This window comes from Babylonia areolata, unplaced genomic scaffold, assembly GCF_041734735.1.
Source record: "Babylonia areolata isolate BAREFJ2019XMU unplaced genomic scaffold, ASM4173473v1 superscaf5, whole genome shotgun sequence".
Taxonomy (NCBI): Eukaryota; Metazoa; Mollusca; class Gastropoda; order Neogastropoda; family Buccinidae; genus Babylonia; species Babylonia areolata.
Genome location: NW_027468370.1, coordinates 133,809 through 146,353, shown reverse-complemented (window position 1 = coordinate 146,353; position 12,545 = coordinate 133,809). Strand labels below are relative to the sequence as shown.

The window sequence follows — 12,545 nt, the reverse complement described above, 5'->3', positions numbered from 1 at the left end:
ATGAGCTTTACTAAGGTACTGAAATGAAAAAAGTAATCCTTCCTTTATTGTTGTGTGCATCGGCTGCACATGTGGTGATTTATCTTTGACTCTTCCGATTGCTTGTAAGCATCTTGGTCAGGATATTTTCTGATTCGACACTTATAACGAGACTAACTTAGGTCTTGGTGTTGAGTATAAAAACTTCGGTGTTCTGTACTACAATAACTCTTACAGTAAACCAAGTGTTGTTGCGTACTACAATCTGGAATCTCCGGTAGTGTTGGATTACTTTTCAGTAGGTGCGAGACTTGGAGGTGTGACTGGTTATGAACAGTTTACTGGTTACAAGATTACTCCAGCGATTCAACCTTATGTTTCTTTCCATTATAAAGAACAAAGTGTTCAGGTTGGTGTTCTTCCAACTGGTATTGCTGCTGACTCAACAGTGAAGGCAGTAATTACTTTAGATTACCAATACAATTTTTAATTATCAATCAAAGAGCTAGGAATAGGTACTGATATGTCTTTTAAAACTTTAGAACAAGCAATCGAACAAGGTAAGAAAGTTCGTGATGGCAAAGGTTGTGTAGTAATAAGCTACCTTCATCAGGAAGGTTTCTACATTGTAAGTAAGACAGACTTATGGCAAATCAAAAAGCCATACAAAATCGAATATGATTTCTTCAAACATGTTCGTGGTAAAGTTGTTGGTCGTCCTACTCTAACTAAAAGAACAACATGCAGCACGTGTTGAAGCTGTATCTGGTAAGAAAACAGGCGATGCTTCTAAGTCACGTGCTCGTGAAGAGGACTTTGATGAAACGTCTTGGTGAAGCTGAGACTGACGATCAAGTTGAAGAGGTTATGAATAACTGGATCATTAAGAATAAAGAAATTGATTCTCGTAAACGTCCAGCTGCATTGCCTGAAAGTCTTAAAGCTCCAGTAGGTGATAGTAAATTCACTCTTGTACGTAATGATAGGGCAAATGCTCGTGGTCGTACGTATGTTAATACTCAGAAAGATAGACCGAAAGGTTCATGATTTCTAAGCAACTCGTAACTATCTTACTAAATCTCTTTCTTCTTCTGAGATGGTTGGTATGCCTATCTCTGGTAAGTCTCGCACTGTGTTAAAGAAAGAGGCAGAAGAGAACAAAGTACAGCGTTGCCCGTGATGTTGTGGCTCGTAAAGTTACAAAGAATATTATTAAGCAACGTACTAATAAGACCAAAGATGAATCAAAAGCTGAACGCAACCGTCGTCGCAAAGCAGCTAAGAAAGCAGAGGTTAATATGGAACATCATCAACAATATCCAAAAATGAGTAGCACAAAGATTGCTGCTCTTCTTATCGTTACCGTATGCATGAGCTTCTGGGGTATCTCTAAAGCGTTTGCATGGGGAAGGCAAGACATGGAAACAGGTCAACAGTTAGAAATTGATACTGGTAGTATGGTTCGTCAAGGTTATGATGTTGACATTTATGACAGCATCACTGGTGAACAATCAACTGTTGAGATTGAATCAGTAACTTCATATGGTGATTCAGTAGTAATCGAAGCTTATGATTATGATACTGGTGAGTATCGCAATCTTGAAATGGATAATGTTAAATAAGCTGAACTACGGCGACGAGATTCCAAAATGAAACGTATTGATTTTAAAGGGTTGGCTGCTCACCAAAAAGTAGCATATGTAATCGTCAAAGCATTACAAGTATTTCAAATTATAGCAGCTATGCTCACTATCGCTGCTCTTACGTGGGCTTGGTTCCCACTTCCGATGATGAGTGAAGTATCTCACATCTTAATTGTTTCCGTAGGCATGGTCGTTATTGGCTGTGGTTATGTATTTGTGGTTGATTTAATTATCCGACCATTTAGAGCTATTGTTTTAGGAGAAGATTGGTAATGACTAAACTAACACGTCGTCAACGTCAGCGTCTTAATAAGAAACTAGACCCTAAAGGTCTTCGTAAAGCTGATATCCTAAAGGCATCTCAAGATGGCAAAGAAAGTAATTAAACTTATAGCTTGCATAATGTCACTGATAGTGGCAAGTATGGTAGCTTATGCGTGTGGAGCTTTCTATTCAGTTAGCTTCGATATCTCAGTGTGGTCTTATGACACTCGTGCAGCAATATTGTTCGCTGCTGCTGCATTGTTCTTTGTTCTGTGCGGGTTGTCAGGGATTATAGAAAATTAGGAGGTTCATTTGTTTGGTGAACTTTTAGAAGATGTAGCTGGTGCAGCAATGGCTGTAACTGGTACAAAGAAAGTCGTAAAAGATCTTGAAGAAGGTGATGTAGTAGGTGCAGCAGTTGGTGCTGGTGTAGCTGCTTTAGGTCTTGGTCTTCTTTTTGACGACGACGAATAACAAATAAGATAATGGGCATTCTTTAGAGTGCCTATTTCTATGTGTTATTCCCTGCACATTTACTTAAATTAAAACAGAGAAGATTTATTATGAAAACTATCCTAAAAATTACAACTATCGCTATCGCTGTAAGTGCTTCTTTTGGTTCTTTGCAGCTAGTGTTACACAATTACCTGATGGTAATCTCAATTCAAGTGATCTGCTGCTTTGGCTGCAAAGATTACACAACATCTACAATCATTAATAAATAATTTTAGTTCACTTGACCAAAAAGTTGATAGTAATTTCAATACATTGAATGGAAATATTAGTAAGTTAGTGGTGAAGTTACTACTTTGTCTGGAAAGACAGAGAGAGCTATTAAAGAGTTAATGACCTTTTTACTCAGTTTTATGGTGGTGGTAGTGAACTTAGTCAAGATCCAAAAAAAGAAATTGTACCTCATCTTGAAAGTTTTAAATATAAAATTGATAGACTTTTTGCAGATACTTATGGGAATGATAATACATATGAAACTGAAGCAGGAAAGGATATACCTGTATCAACGAACAATCATTAATCCACAAAATTGATGATAACAAGAATAATATTGCAGGGAATCTACAAAAAATTACTAGTAATGAGAAAAATATTGGAGATAATGAAGATAACATTAGGCTTAATACAAATCTTATTAATGAAAATACAAATGGTATCAATAGCTTAGTTGATAAGTCCGCAGCAAGATTTAAAGCTATTGAGATGCTTTAAACAATCAAGATCAAATATTAAATGCAGTGTCCAATATCGATATCAAGGCTCTTAATACTCAACAAAAAATAGGCGAAGATTTAACTGAAATTCAGCAAGGGCTTGCTGAAAATAGAGCCCAGATTGGTTCCGCAGCAATAATTGCAGATAAAGCAGATGCACAAGCTAGTGATAACAGCTTACAAATTGCAAAAGTAGATAGTTTTGCTAGAGATAATGCTAAAGAATTGGTGATAACAAAGTATTTATTGATCAAGCAAAAAAAGAACTTAATGATCAAGCAAAAGCTGTTGTATATAACTCTAAAGCAGTTATCTCTCTTGCTGGTAAAACTGACGAAGCTTTGAAACAAACACAGCATATTGCAAATATTGCGAACAATGCAATCCAAGCATCATCAAACAATACAGTTGCAGTAAAAACTGCTCAAGCTACAGCAGATAGCAACACTAATGCTATTAAAGAGCAGTCATACTTCATTGAAGATAACCACAATGCTCTTGTTAAAGTAGCTGGTGAACTTGACAACCACTCAGCTGCAATCAAAGATGTTGTTGGTAAACAGAAACTTCTTGAAGAAGAAGGTGCTAAAACTAAGAAAGCAACTCAAGTGAATGCAAAAGCTTTAGTTGAAGTAAATAAAGAGCTTGATAACCACTCAACTGCAATCAAAAATAACTACGAAGGTCTTATCAAAGTCGTAGATGCAGTAGAATCTGTAGACAACAAAGCTGACAAAGCTGTTAAGCAAAGTGGTCAAGCTGTTGAAATGGCTTCAAGCTCTCTTAAACAAAGCGCTATTGCAAATGAAACTGCACAAGTTGCTAACAAGAAAGCGACTAAGAACTCTCAGCGTATCTCTATTACTGAACAACAAATCTATGCATTGGATTCAAAAACAACTGCACAGATCAGTTCAATTAATGGTAAAACTGTAGAAAACAAACACGCTATCTACAATAACCGTGCTGACATCAACAAAAATACTCAAGCAATCAAAGATATTCGTAAGAACATGGAAAGCATGTCACATCGTATCAATGGTGTTGAAGCTATGAACATGGCTACAAGTAACCTATTCCAACCATACAACGTTGGTAAAGTGAACGTATCTGTTGGTGTAGGTTCTTATGAAGATGCTCATGCAGTAGCTGTAGGTGCAGGTGTTCGTGTTAATGAACATCTTGCAATTCGTTCTTCAGCAACATTCGAAGATACTTCTGATACAGTAGCATTCGGCGTGGGTGCTTCTTACGAGTGGTAAGATAATAAATAAGATGATAGGCATTCGAAAGAGTGTCTATCTCTATTTGTTATTAATTAAATGAGAAAACGTTATGAACTATGAAACACTTCCAATCGGCTTAAAACATGCAGCTGAACGTGTATCAGAGCAGAACGGAACAGATTTATTCTATTTCGATACCGTAACTTTTGGTCTTGGCTATGATTTATTATTGCTGAGAAAGAATTTGCAACAAAAAGAAATTATCAAAATCCTAGATTACCTAGGTTTTGAAGGTGCTTCTCAAGTTGTACCTATGGCTATGGAACGTCTATACAATATCTATGCAAAAGATATGCGACTTCTATCCACGGTTAAAGGTGACGATGATAAGATGCGAGATGTTTTCAAAGGCATCAAGAAAGAAACAATTGGTCGTGCTCTGGAATATTCTTGGGTCTTCAAGATTCGAGTTGAAGAGATGGCTAAGTTCTAGTTTCGTAAAGGGTTCTTTTAGGAGAGCCCTTTGAGAAATGTTGAAATAATAAAGGTGTTAACATGTCAAGATATGAACCTCGCCATGTGCAAGAGACTCGTGATCGTGAACGTCGTAATGAGCCTCGTCATGTTCAAGAAACTCGTGACAGAGAGGCACGTCAATCTCCACGAGAACACCGCTACAGTTAATTAGTAAAGAAGTGAGAAAATCATGGAACTATTCAAAGTAATTCAAGTAAACGGTAACAAAGTTGTTGGTACATTCAATGACAAGATGGCTGCTAAAAAGGTTCGTGACGAGCTTGGTGGCGTCCCAGAGTACAAGGTAAGCCGTGGTAAGGATAACCTTCCTTCACCTAAAGGTCAGCCTTCTATGATGCGTTTACAGCCTCGTAAGTAGGCAAACAAGATGATTGTAAGAGGTGTTTCAGGTATTTATTTTATTCATTAATTTAATTACTCAGAATTTGGTACTGAAAGTTGCGTCATGGAAATGAAACATCTCTTACTAATCTGCCTTAAGTGTATTAGTTATTGCTAGTGCACTTATCGAAGGTTAGTAGTCATACGGTCTTCTTTGTTTTATGGGAAAAGATGAACTACTCTTTTGGGTAGCCTCTTCAGCGAGCTCTGCTGCTAATGGTGAGTCGAGCGGATGAGAAGTCCGCAATAATAAATCGTAATGAACATTTGCAAGATATTTAATTCAATTAAACATTGGCGTGTTATGATTTGAGTTTTTGTCGAGCGTCTTGTGAGTGTTCATTATCATTCTTATTAACAACAAAAACAATGAGGTAATTCATGTTTAAGAAAGTTTTAGTTCTAGGCGCAGCAATGACTGCTCTAATGGGTTCTACTGCATTTGCTGCAACTCCTGCTACTACTCCTGATAATGCAGACTCTATGCCTGTACGTATCGAAACTACAATCAGTGGTAATACACTTGATGGTAATCACATGAAAGGTTTTGGTGTAGGTGTAGAAGTCAACCAATACGTGAGTATCAACGGCTCTCTAACTACCAGCGCATGGCAGTCAAGACCTTTCACAAGAAATGGTCAAACACAAAGTTCGCACAACATCTCTAAAAAGTAATGCACAGAATTACACATTAGGTGCAGATTTCGGTAACACATTCGTCTTTGATAGTGGAATCTCGGTTAAAGCCATTCGTAGCAACAGGTCTTTCATATACCCATATGGAATCAACTGTCCATGTTAGTGGAGACTACCAAGGCAAGCAAGTAGATCATGCATTAACTACTGTAAAAGCTAATGACAAAGCAATCTATGCAGGTGCTGGTGTTCGTATGAACTACAAATACCTTACTGCAAGTGTAGAATCTCGTACTTACTTTAGCGGTGACATCATTGATGGTACAACTGCGGTAGCTAGTATTGGTGTTCGATTCTAAGATCTAGCTGTAAGCGTCTTCTTTTAGAGGGCGCTTATGGAAAGCTCTTGCTTTCTCTGAAATAAACTATCCTTCTATGATAGTTAAAAGCTATGTAAAGTGACCCAATGATATAGTCCTGCAAGATTATATCCAGCGAACTCTGCTGCCAATGATGAGTCGTGAGGAGTGAGAAGCTCCTCAACAATCTTCCTATAAATGTTTTAATTAGAATGTTTATAGAAAGGTTGTATTATAATGCTTTTCTCTTATTTATTTGGTTAATGTGAAAACGTTCCCGCAAGCCCTGCTGCTAATGATGGGTCGAGCCAGTGAGAAGCTGGCAACACAGCATTAAGAATATGCATTACGAGTAGACCTTTGCATTCCACTTGAATGAGTGTATCGGGTAGTGCATATCCTTAATGCTTTTCCTTAAGAAGTTTTAATAGGGTAGCATATATGTAAATGAATTGTCAATGGGTGATTAGCTCAGTCGTCCTAGGAGGGTAGAGCAGCCGATAGCTAATCGGTAGGTCGCTGGTTCGAGCCCAGCATCACCCACCTTATTATGGCGAGTTTTGTTGAATGTAAACCACGCTTACGGTTTACCTTGCTTCAAAGTGTGTAACCTCGCCACCCTACATAAGTGAAGATAGGCTACGCTTGTGATTATTACAGCCTTTAGCGGCAGGATGAGGGTATTGGCTCATATAAACAGTTCGAAGCTGACCTGACCGCGTTCAATATGTCAACGCTTCAATAGTTAAGGTACTGGTATGGATCTAGATAAAAAAGGTATTCAGTTACAGAATCAGTTAATGAGAAAGTATCTGAATAAAGTTAGTAGTTCTAAAAATCGTGGTATAGAGATTACGATAGATTTCAGTGAATATTATTCTCTGTTTTTAGAAGCTATTAAAACACCTGTATGTCCTTTATTGGGAATACCTATGGTGTTTAAAGAAACTGATAATGACAAATCTCAGACAATGACTATTGATCGTTTAGATTGTAGTAAAGGGTATGTGTCTGGGAATTGTTTGGTTGTCAGTTACCTTGCTAATAATATTAAATCTCACTTTGAAAACAAAGAGCTAATCTCTTTAGATAATGCGATTATCTTTGGTGAAAATCTTAAAAAACAAAGAGCTAAAAGGGCTTTTAGTACACCCCATACTCGTAAAGTTGACAAAGTATGGGAAGATAACAAAAAAAAGATAGCTGAGTCACAAGCTAAAAAAGATTCTGACAAAATCTTATGTTGTAACGAAAGCAGCAACCCTAAGCAGAGAAAGCCTGACTTTCTTACTAACAAACAAACGAATGGCAAGAAAGGTTTCAGCGAGAGATTTAAAAATAGTCACATACTCTCTAAACAGCATTGCCGTATTAAAAAATGATGAGAGTAGTGCTATGAAAGATTCAACAGATAAGATTTTAAAACGCTTTGGAGTTAAGCCGTGGTCAAGCAATAAGCAACCACCTCGTCCTCACTTTGTAAGTGGAGGGCGTTGTCGATGAGGCTTCCAACACCACAGGAGATTTTAATATTCTCCTCAATACTTATCATCATCGGTTTAGTAGTAATTCAAATAGGGCGTGTAAATGGCTGGTCTTAAACATAATCTTCCAATGTTCGTTTGGGAACATGAGAAGAAACACTATGGCAAAGAAGTTCATGCAACAATCAGACTCTTTGATCAGACGTGGAAAGACCACAGCCACAAGCATAACCTACAAAGTGGGCTATACGCTTTATGGCGTGGTAATCATTCAGAACACGCTTATGTTCGACGTGGTAAAGAAGCTGATGCTGCTGGAGTTCCTCCAAGAAGCTACTTCGCTACTTATCCAAATGTTCATGAAGGGCAAGAGACAAGTGACTGTTGCTGTTATGTATGGGAACGTACATACAACAATGAATACACTTACATTAAACATGTTCGTGAACTGTTGCCATTTGAAAAGATTGAACTGATGTTTGAAATGGTTCAATTCTGCAAGACTTACAAAGATGTATTCTGGAAGTTTCATAAGGAACGTCCTCAATACAAAGTAAGAAACTTTGATTTGTGTTCTCAGATGTGGAATGCAGATTACTGTTCAAACTTAGATTTCTTAGCCGTAAGAATGTAACTACGGCGACGATTTTAGAAATAGGAATGCATAATGTCTCCCGAATCAAAATGCCTTCTTGAGGCGCATAAGGACGTAAGACTCCAGCAGCAAGCAAGAAAAGAGGCAGTTGAGGAAGTTGATATTATGTATTCAGACGCTAAACCCAACTCGCCTGCTATGCAAAGTATCCACGGAAAGTTATATATCGTGTATGTACAGCAAATGCCAGCTGGTTGGGTTTATCGTTTTGCAACAAAAGATAATCCTGCAATGTCTCGTCAAGAGTTTATTAATCAAATTGCAATGTCCCTAACAGAGGAGCTTAGATCTTATGGACTTGGATAAACTACAAATCTTTGTGAAAGATAGTGTTCCAGCGGAATTTCAACGTTGGGTAGGTAAACCGTGTAAAGTGGTAAAAATCTTTGCTGCTGAACCTCGTTACCAGATAGAATGCCCTGATGGTAAACGCACTTACGTTTATTCTAAGGAAGTGGCAAAGCTTCTCACTGAAACTGACTTCCAGTACACTGTTGTTAAGTTACTGCAATCTGGCGGTCTTAGCTCTGAACTAGAGCCATTTGATACCCCAGAAGAAGCCTGTGCTAAAGCTGAAGAGCTTAATGGCAAACGTAAGGCTTGGACTCCATACACTTGGATTGTACTCACAGAGCCTAAACAAGACTCTTTTAAGGAGTAGTTATGGCTAACCGTGAGAAGCTTATCCTCTCAAACGGTGTTAGAGTAATCCTAGAAGAACTCAGTGAAGATGATAATGATTTCACAGACCTAAGAGGTTTTTTAAATTATTATGACTTCCTGACTATGGATGAAGATGGATCGATATACGGCACTAAAGATAAGTGCCAATTACCTCAGATCAGTCCAGCTAACATTCTTAACGAAGAAGAGCAGGTATGGATTCTTAATGAAGACACTTCTGTTATGCAAGATGGTCAAAGAGATATGTACTTCGTAGGTGATGTAGATATTTCTGGATTCATTAAATCTGTAGCTAAAAGTAATACAAGCCTTACTGCTTTGAATAACCGTGCATTGGACATGGCTCATCAGGCAGGTTTTAAAGACTGTAAATTAGTGAGACTCCCATGAGTAAACTAAACGATTTTGAGGTTATTGAAATCTCAGGTGCTTCTGTAGGTGGCGTATCTTACGCACATCGTATCCTTAAAGCACTAAAAATTGCAATTGTTAATGGTCACCGAGTTAAGGTAATCATTGGCAAGGGCAAGAAGAGCCATCAAGTATATGCTAAAGTTCTCGAAGGTGTACAAGACCTGAAAGCTTTTGCAACAATGGTTGGTGGTGAACGTAACCGTGTCAATGTGACCATAGAAATGCGCTAGGAGTTAACAATGAAAATTGTCCCAGGCAAGAACTTAAACGATGTACGTCGTGTAACCATCCTTAATAGTGTTGGTTTAATTGTTCTTGGTGTGGCTTTTATCATCTCACAGGTGGTTTAGATGAAAAAGTCAGACAAGATCAATCTTGCACTAATGCATACTCAGCATAGCCGAATCGGTTGTTCTGATTCAAACCCACGCAACGGGTATACTACGAAAGGTCGTGGTGGTTATGCTCGTTGTAATCGCTGTGCTTTAATCTTAGCCAAACAAGGCAAACTTGAGATTGAATCACTTAACATAGTTTCCAAGTGGAGCTAAAACTAGAGAGTAAAGATGGTTAAAGAAGGTACAAGTGCGATTGGTAAGATTTTTATCTTATTCGCATTCGCATCAATTCTGTTTGGTGGTCTGGGTTTTGTTACCCACTCACTTGGTCTATGGGGTCAAACCTATGTCGAACGTGTTGTTACAAAGCAGTCGTTCCAATATCGTGAAGGTATGGAACAGCAAGCTGCTATCTGGGAAGCGACGATTACAGAACTTGAAACACAACTTGCGACTTGTGATTCTGACGAAACGTGTCAGGGCATCCGCAATCAAATCTCTGTCGTCAAAGCACGCCTGAAAGCTGCTACAGTGAATAAGGATTGGTAATAATGTGGAAGAAGCTGAAACTTTGTGTTCATGCCTTCCACATGTATCCTAACAAAGGGGATCGTCGTCTAGGCATCCTCTTTGATAACCGTGGTGGCTCTACAATCGAAATTGGTCTATGGAAAAAGAGTTACATCCTAGATCTTCCTTACCTAAAGAAAACGTTGAAAGGTGAATCAAGTGAAAAATCCGCTAGCTAAAACGCTTATCTTACTCTCTACAGTCGTTGCAGCAACAATGTCAGTTGCACCATATGCAAACGCAGGCTGGGGCACAGATACCGCAGCTACAACCGAAGCAAAACAAGTTAATCAGCAACAGAAGCAGTATGCGAAAGTACAACCTGTCCCTTTCTTCGATTGGTCGTTTGAGCGTGATCAAGTTATTCAACTTTACCGTTTACGTAACTTCCAAGCGGCGACTCACACTGTATGGCGTGGTGACACTTCGGTTATTGAAGGTGATTGTCCTAGCATTGGCTTTGGTATCCCTTACGACACATCGCTTACTAACCCTATCTCAGCCACAGACGAAGACAATTACGGCGGTCGTAACAACGCCTTAGCTTCTGTCGGTCAAGCTGAGCCTAATGGTGTATACGCTTCAACGAATACATCAGCAACTTGGGTAATGTGTATCGGCCCATTCGGTAAAATTGAACCACACTACATCGAAGCTAAGGTTACTGGTTATCCTTATGCAGTAAATGTGGACTACAACACTAACCGTGTAACACGTGTTCGTGGTTCGAAATCTGTCTCTATTGATTTACACAATAAGTAGATAGCTTTCTGAGTGCCCTTTATCCAATTCAGAAGGGCATTTGTAAAGAAATCTTATATTGGTTATTGACAGCTTTAAAAAGCCGTGTTAAAATCAATTTGTTCCAAAGGAAAAGCATATGTATATATTATATAGTAATGCTGTGTATAAGAGGGTGTTAGGTAAGAAGTGGTCATTCACTTACTTCTATAATTACCTACATACTTCTAATCCTTACAGAGGAGAGTGGGTATGTTCATTCCATTAGATCATATCTTTAAAATCATACTATACATGTCACCTATTATGTGGGCATTGTTGTATGTTAGTAATCGTTATGACAGATTCATCAGAACAGTAAAAGAAGATGCAAAGAATGCTACTCTCTTTACTGCATTGTATGCATTTGTTACATTGTGTCTTCTCCTTTCTATTAACTTTATTATGGAGGCTCCATTTTGATCGTCGGCATCTATAAAATCGAGTGTCCAGATATTCGAATCCCTCAGCTACTTACCCGTGTGATTAAAGCCAATGGCGGTAAAGCACTTGTTGTTGGTACAGCGGTTATTACAAACTATGTATTCACCAAAGAGTATCCGAAAGGTGTTGGTGATAAAGTTCATACTCGTAGCTGTAATGCTTGGGATTACGGTTACTGGAGAGAAGAGTTTGGAAGTAGCTAAACAATACATAACATTTGTCATTGTCGAAGCTGCACTAATAGGTTTCGTATTAACATCTCTGAGCATTGCATTAGAGGTACTCAATGGTAAGTAGAGAACAGAAAGTTGAAGCGCTTTTTGCTGAATTTGGTAAATGGTTTCTAAAAGAACCTTATCCACCTGCATCTCATACTGAATGTGTGAATAACTTCACTAATTACAAAATGGGAGTTATCAACTCGATTGCTCCTGATATCCCGCTGATTGAACTACAGCATCTTTTATTACAGAAAATCAAAGAGAGTAACCTATGATTATCAAATGTACAGGTAAGAACTGCAAAAATGAATACCAAGACAAAACCTACGGTAAAGGTATGCGTGTTGCAAATGCGACTACCAAAAAGCATGCTAATTGCACGGTTTGTGAAAAACCAATCAAAGTCGGCTAAATAAAAATTTACCCCTCCACTTAGCGTCTAGGGGTAGTGAGCGAAAAGGAGTTTGGTAGACTCCTCTTAATCAAATGCTCTTGTAGTGAGAGCATTTCTTTAAGTCAACTCAAAGTCTATGAGAATCCAATAAACCCATTGCGTTGGGTTCTTGTAGGCTTTTCTTATTCTAAACTAGAGGAAAACATTATGAGCTTCCTATTCTGGACTTGCTTACTTATCCTTGCATTCTTTATTATTGATGGGAATCGCAAGTACAACGCTCTTGAAGCACGTTTACGAGACATTCAGG

The 12,545-nt window shown here is 38.3% G+C and overlaps 1 non-coding gene across 1 annotated transcript; it reads left to right on the top strand.

Annotated features, from left to right (window-relative positions):
- Positions 1 to 6,711: 6,711 nt before the first annotated feature.
- On the top strand, positions 6,712 to 6,794 carry Trnas-gcu (transfer RNA serine (anticodon GCU)). The gene has a single exon. It is a non-coding gene; the product is annotated as a tRNA-Ser (tRNA).
- Positions 6,795 to 12,545: the final 5,751 nt, after the last annotated feature.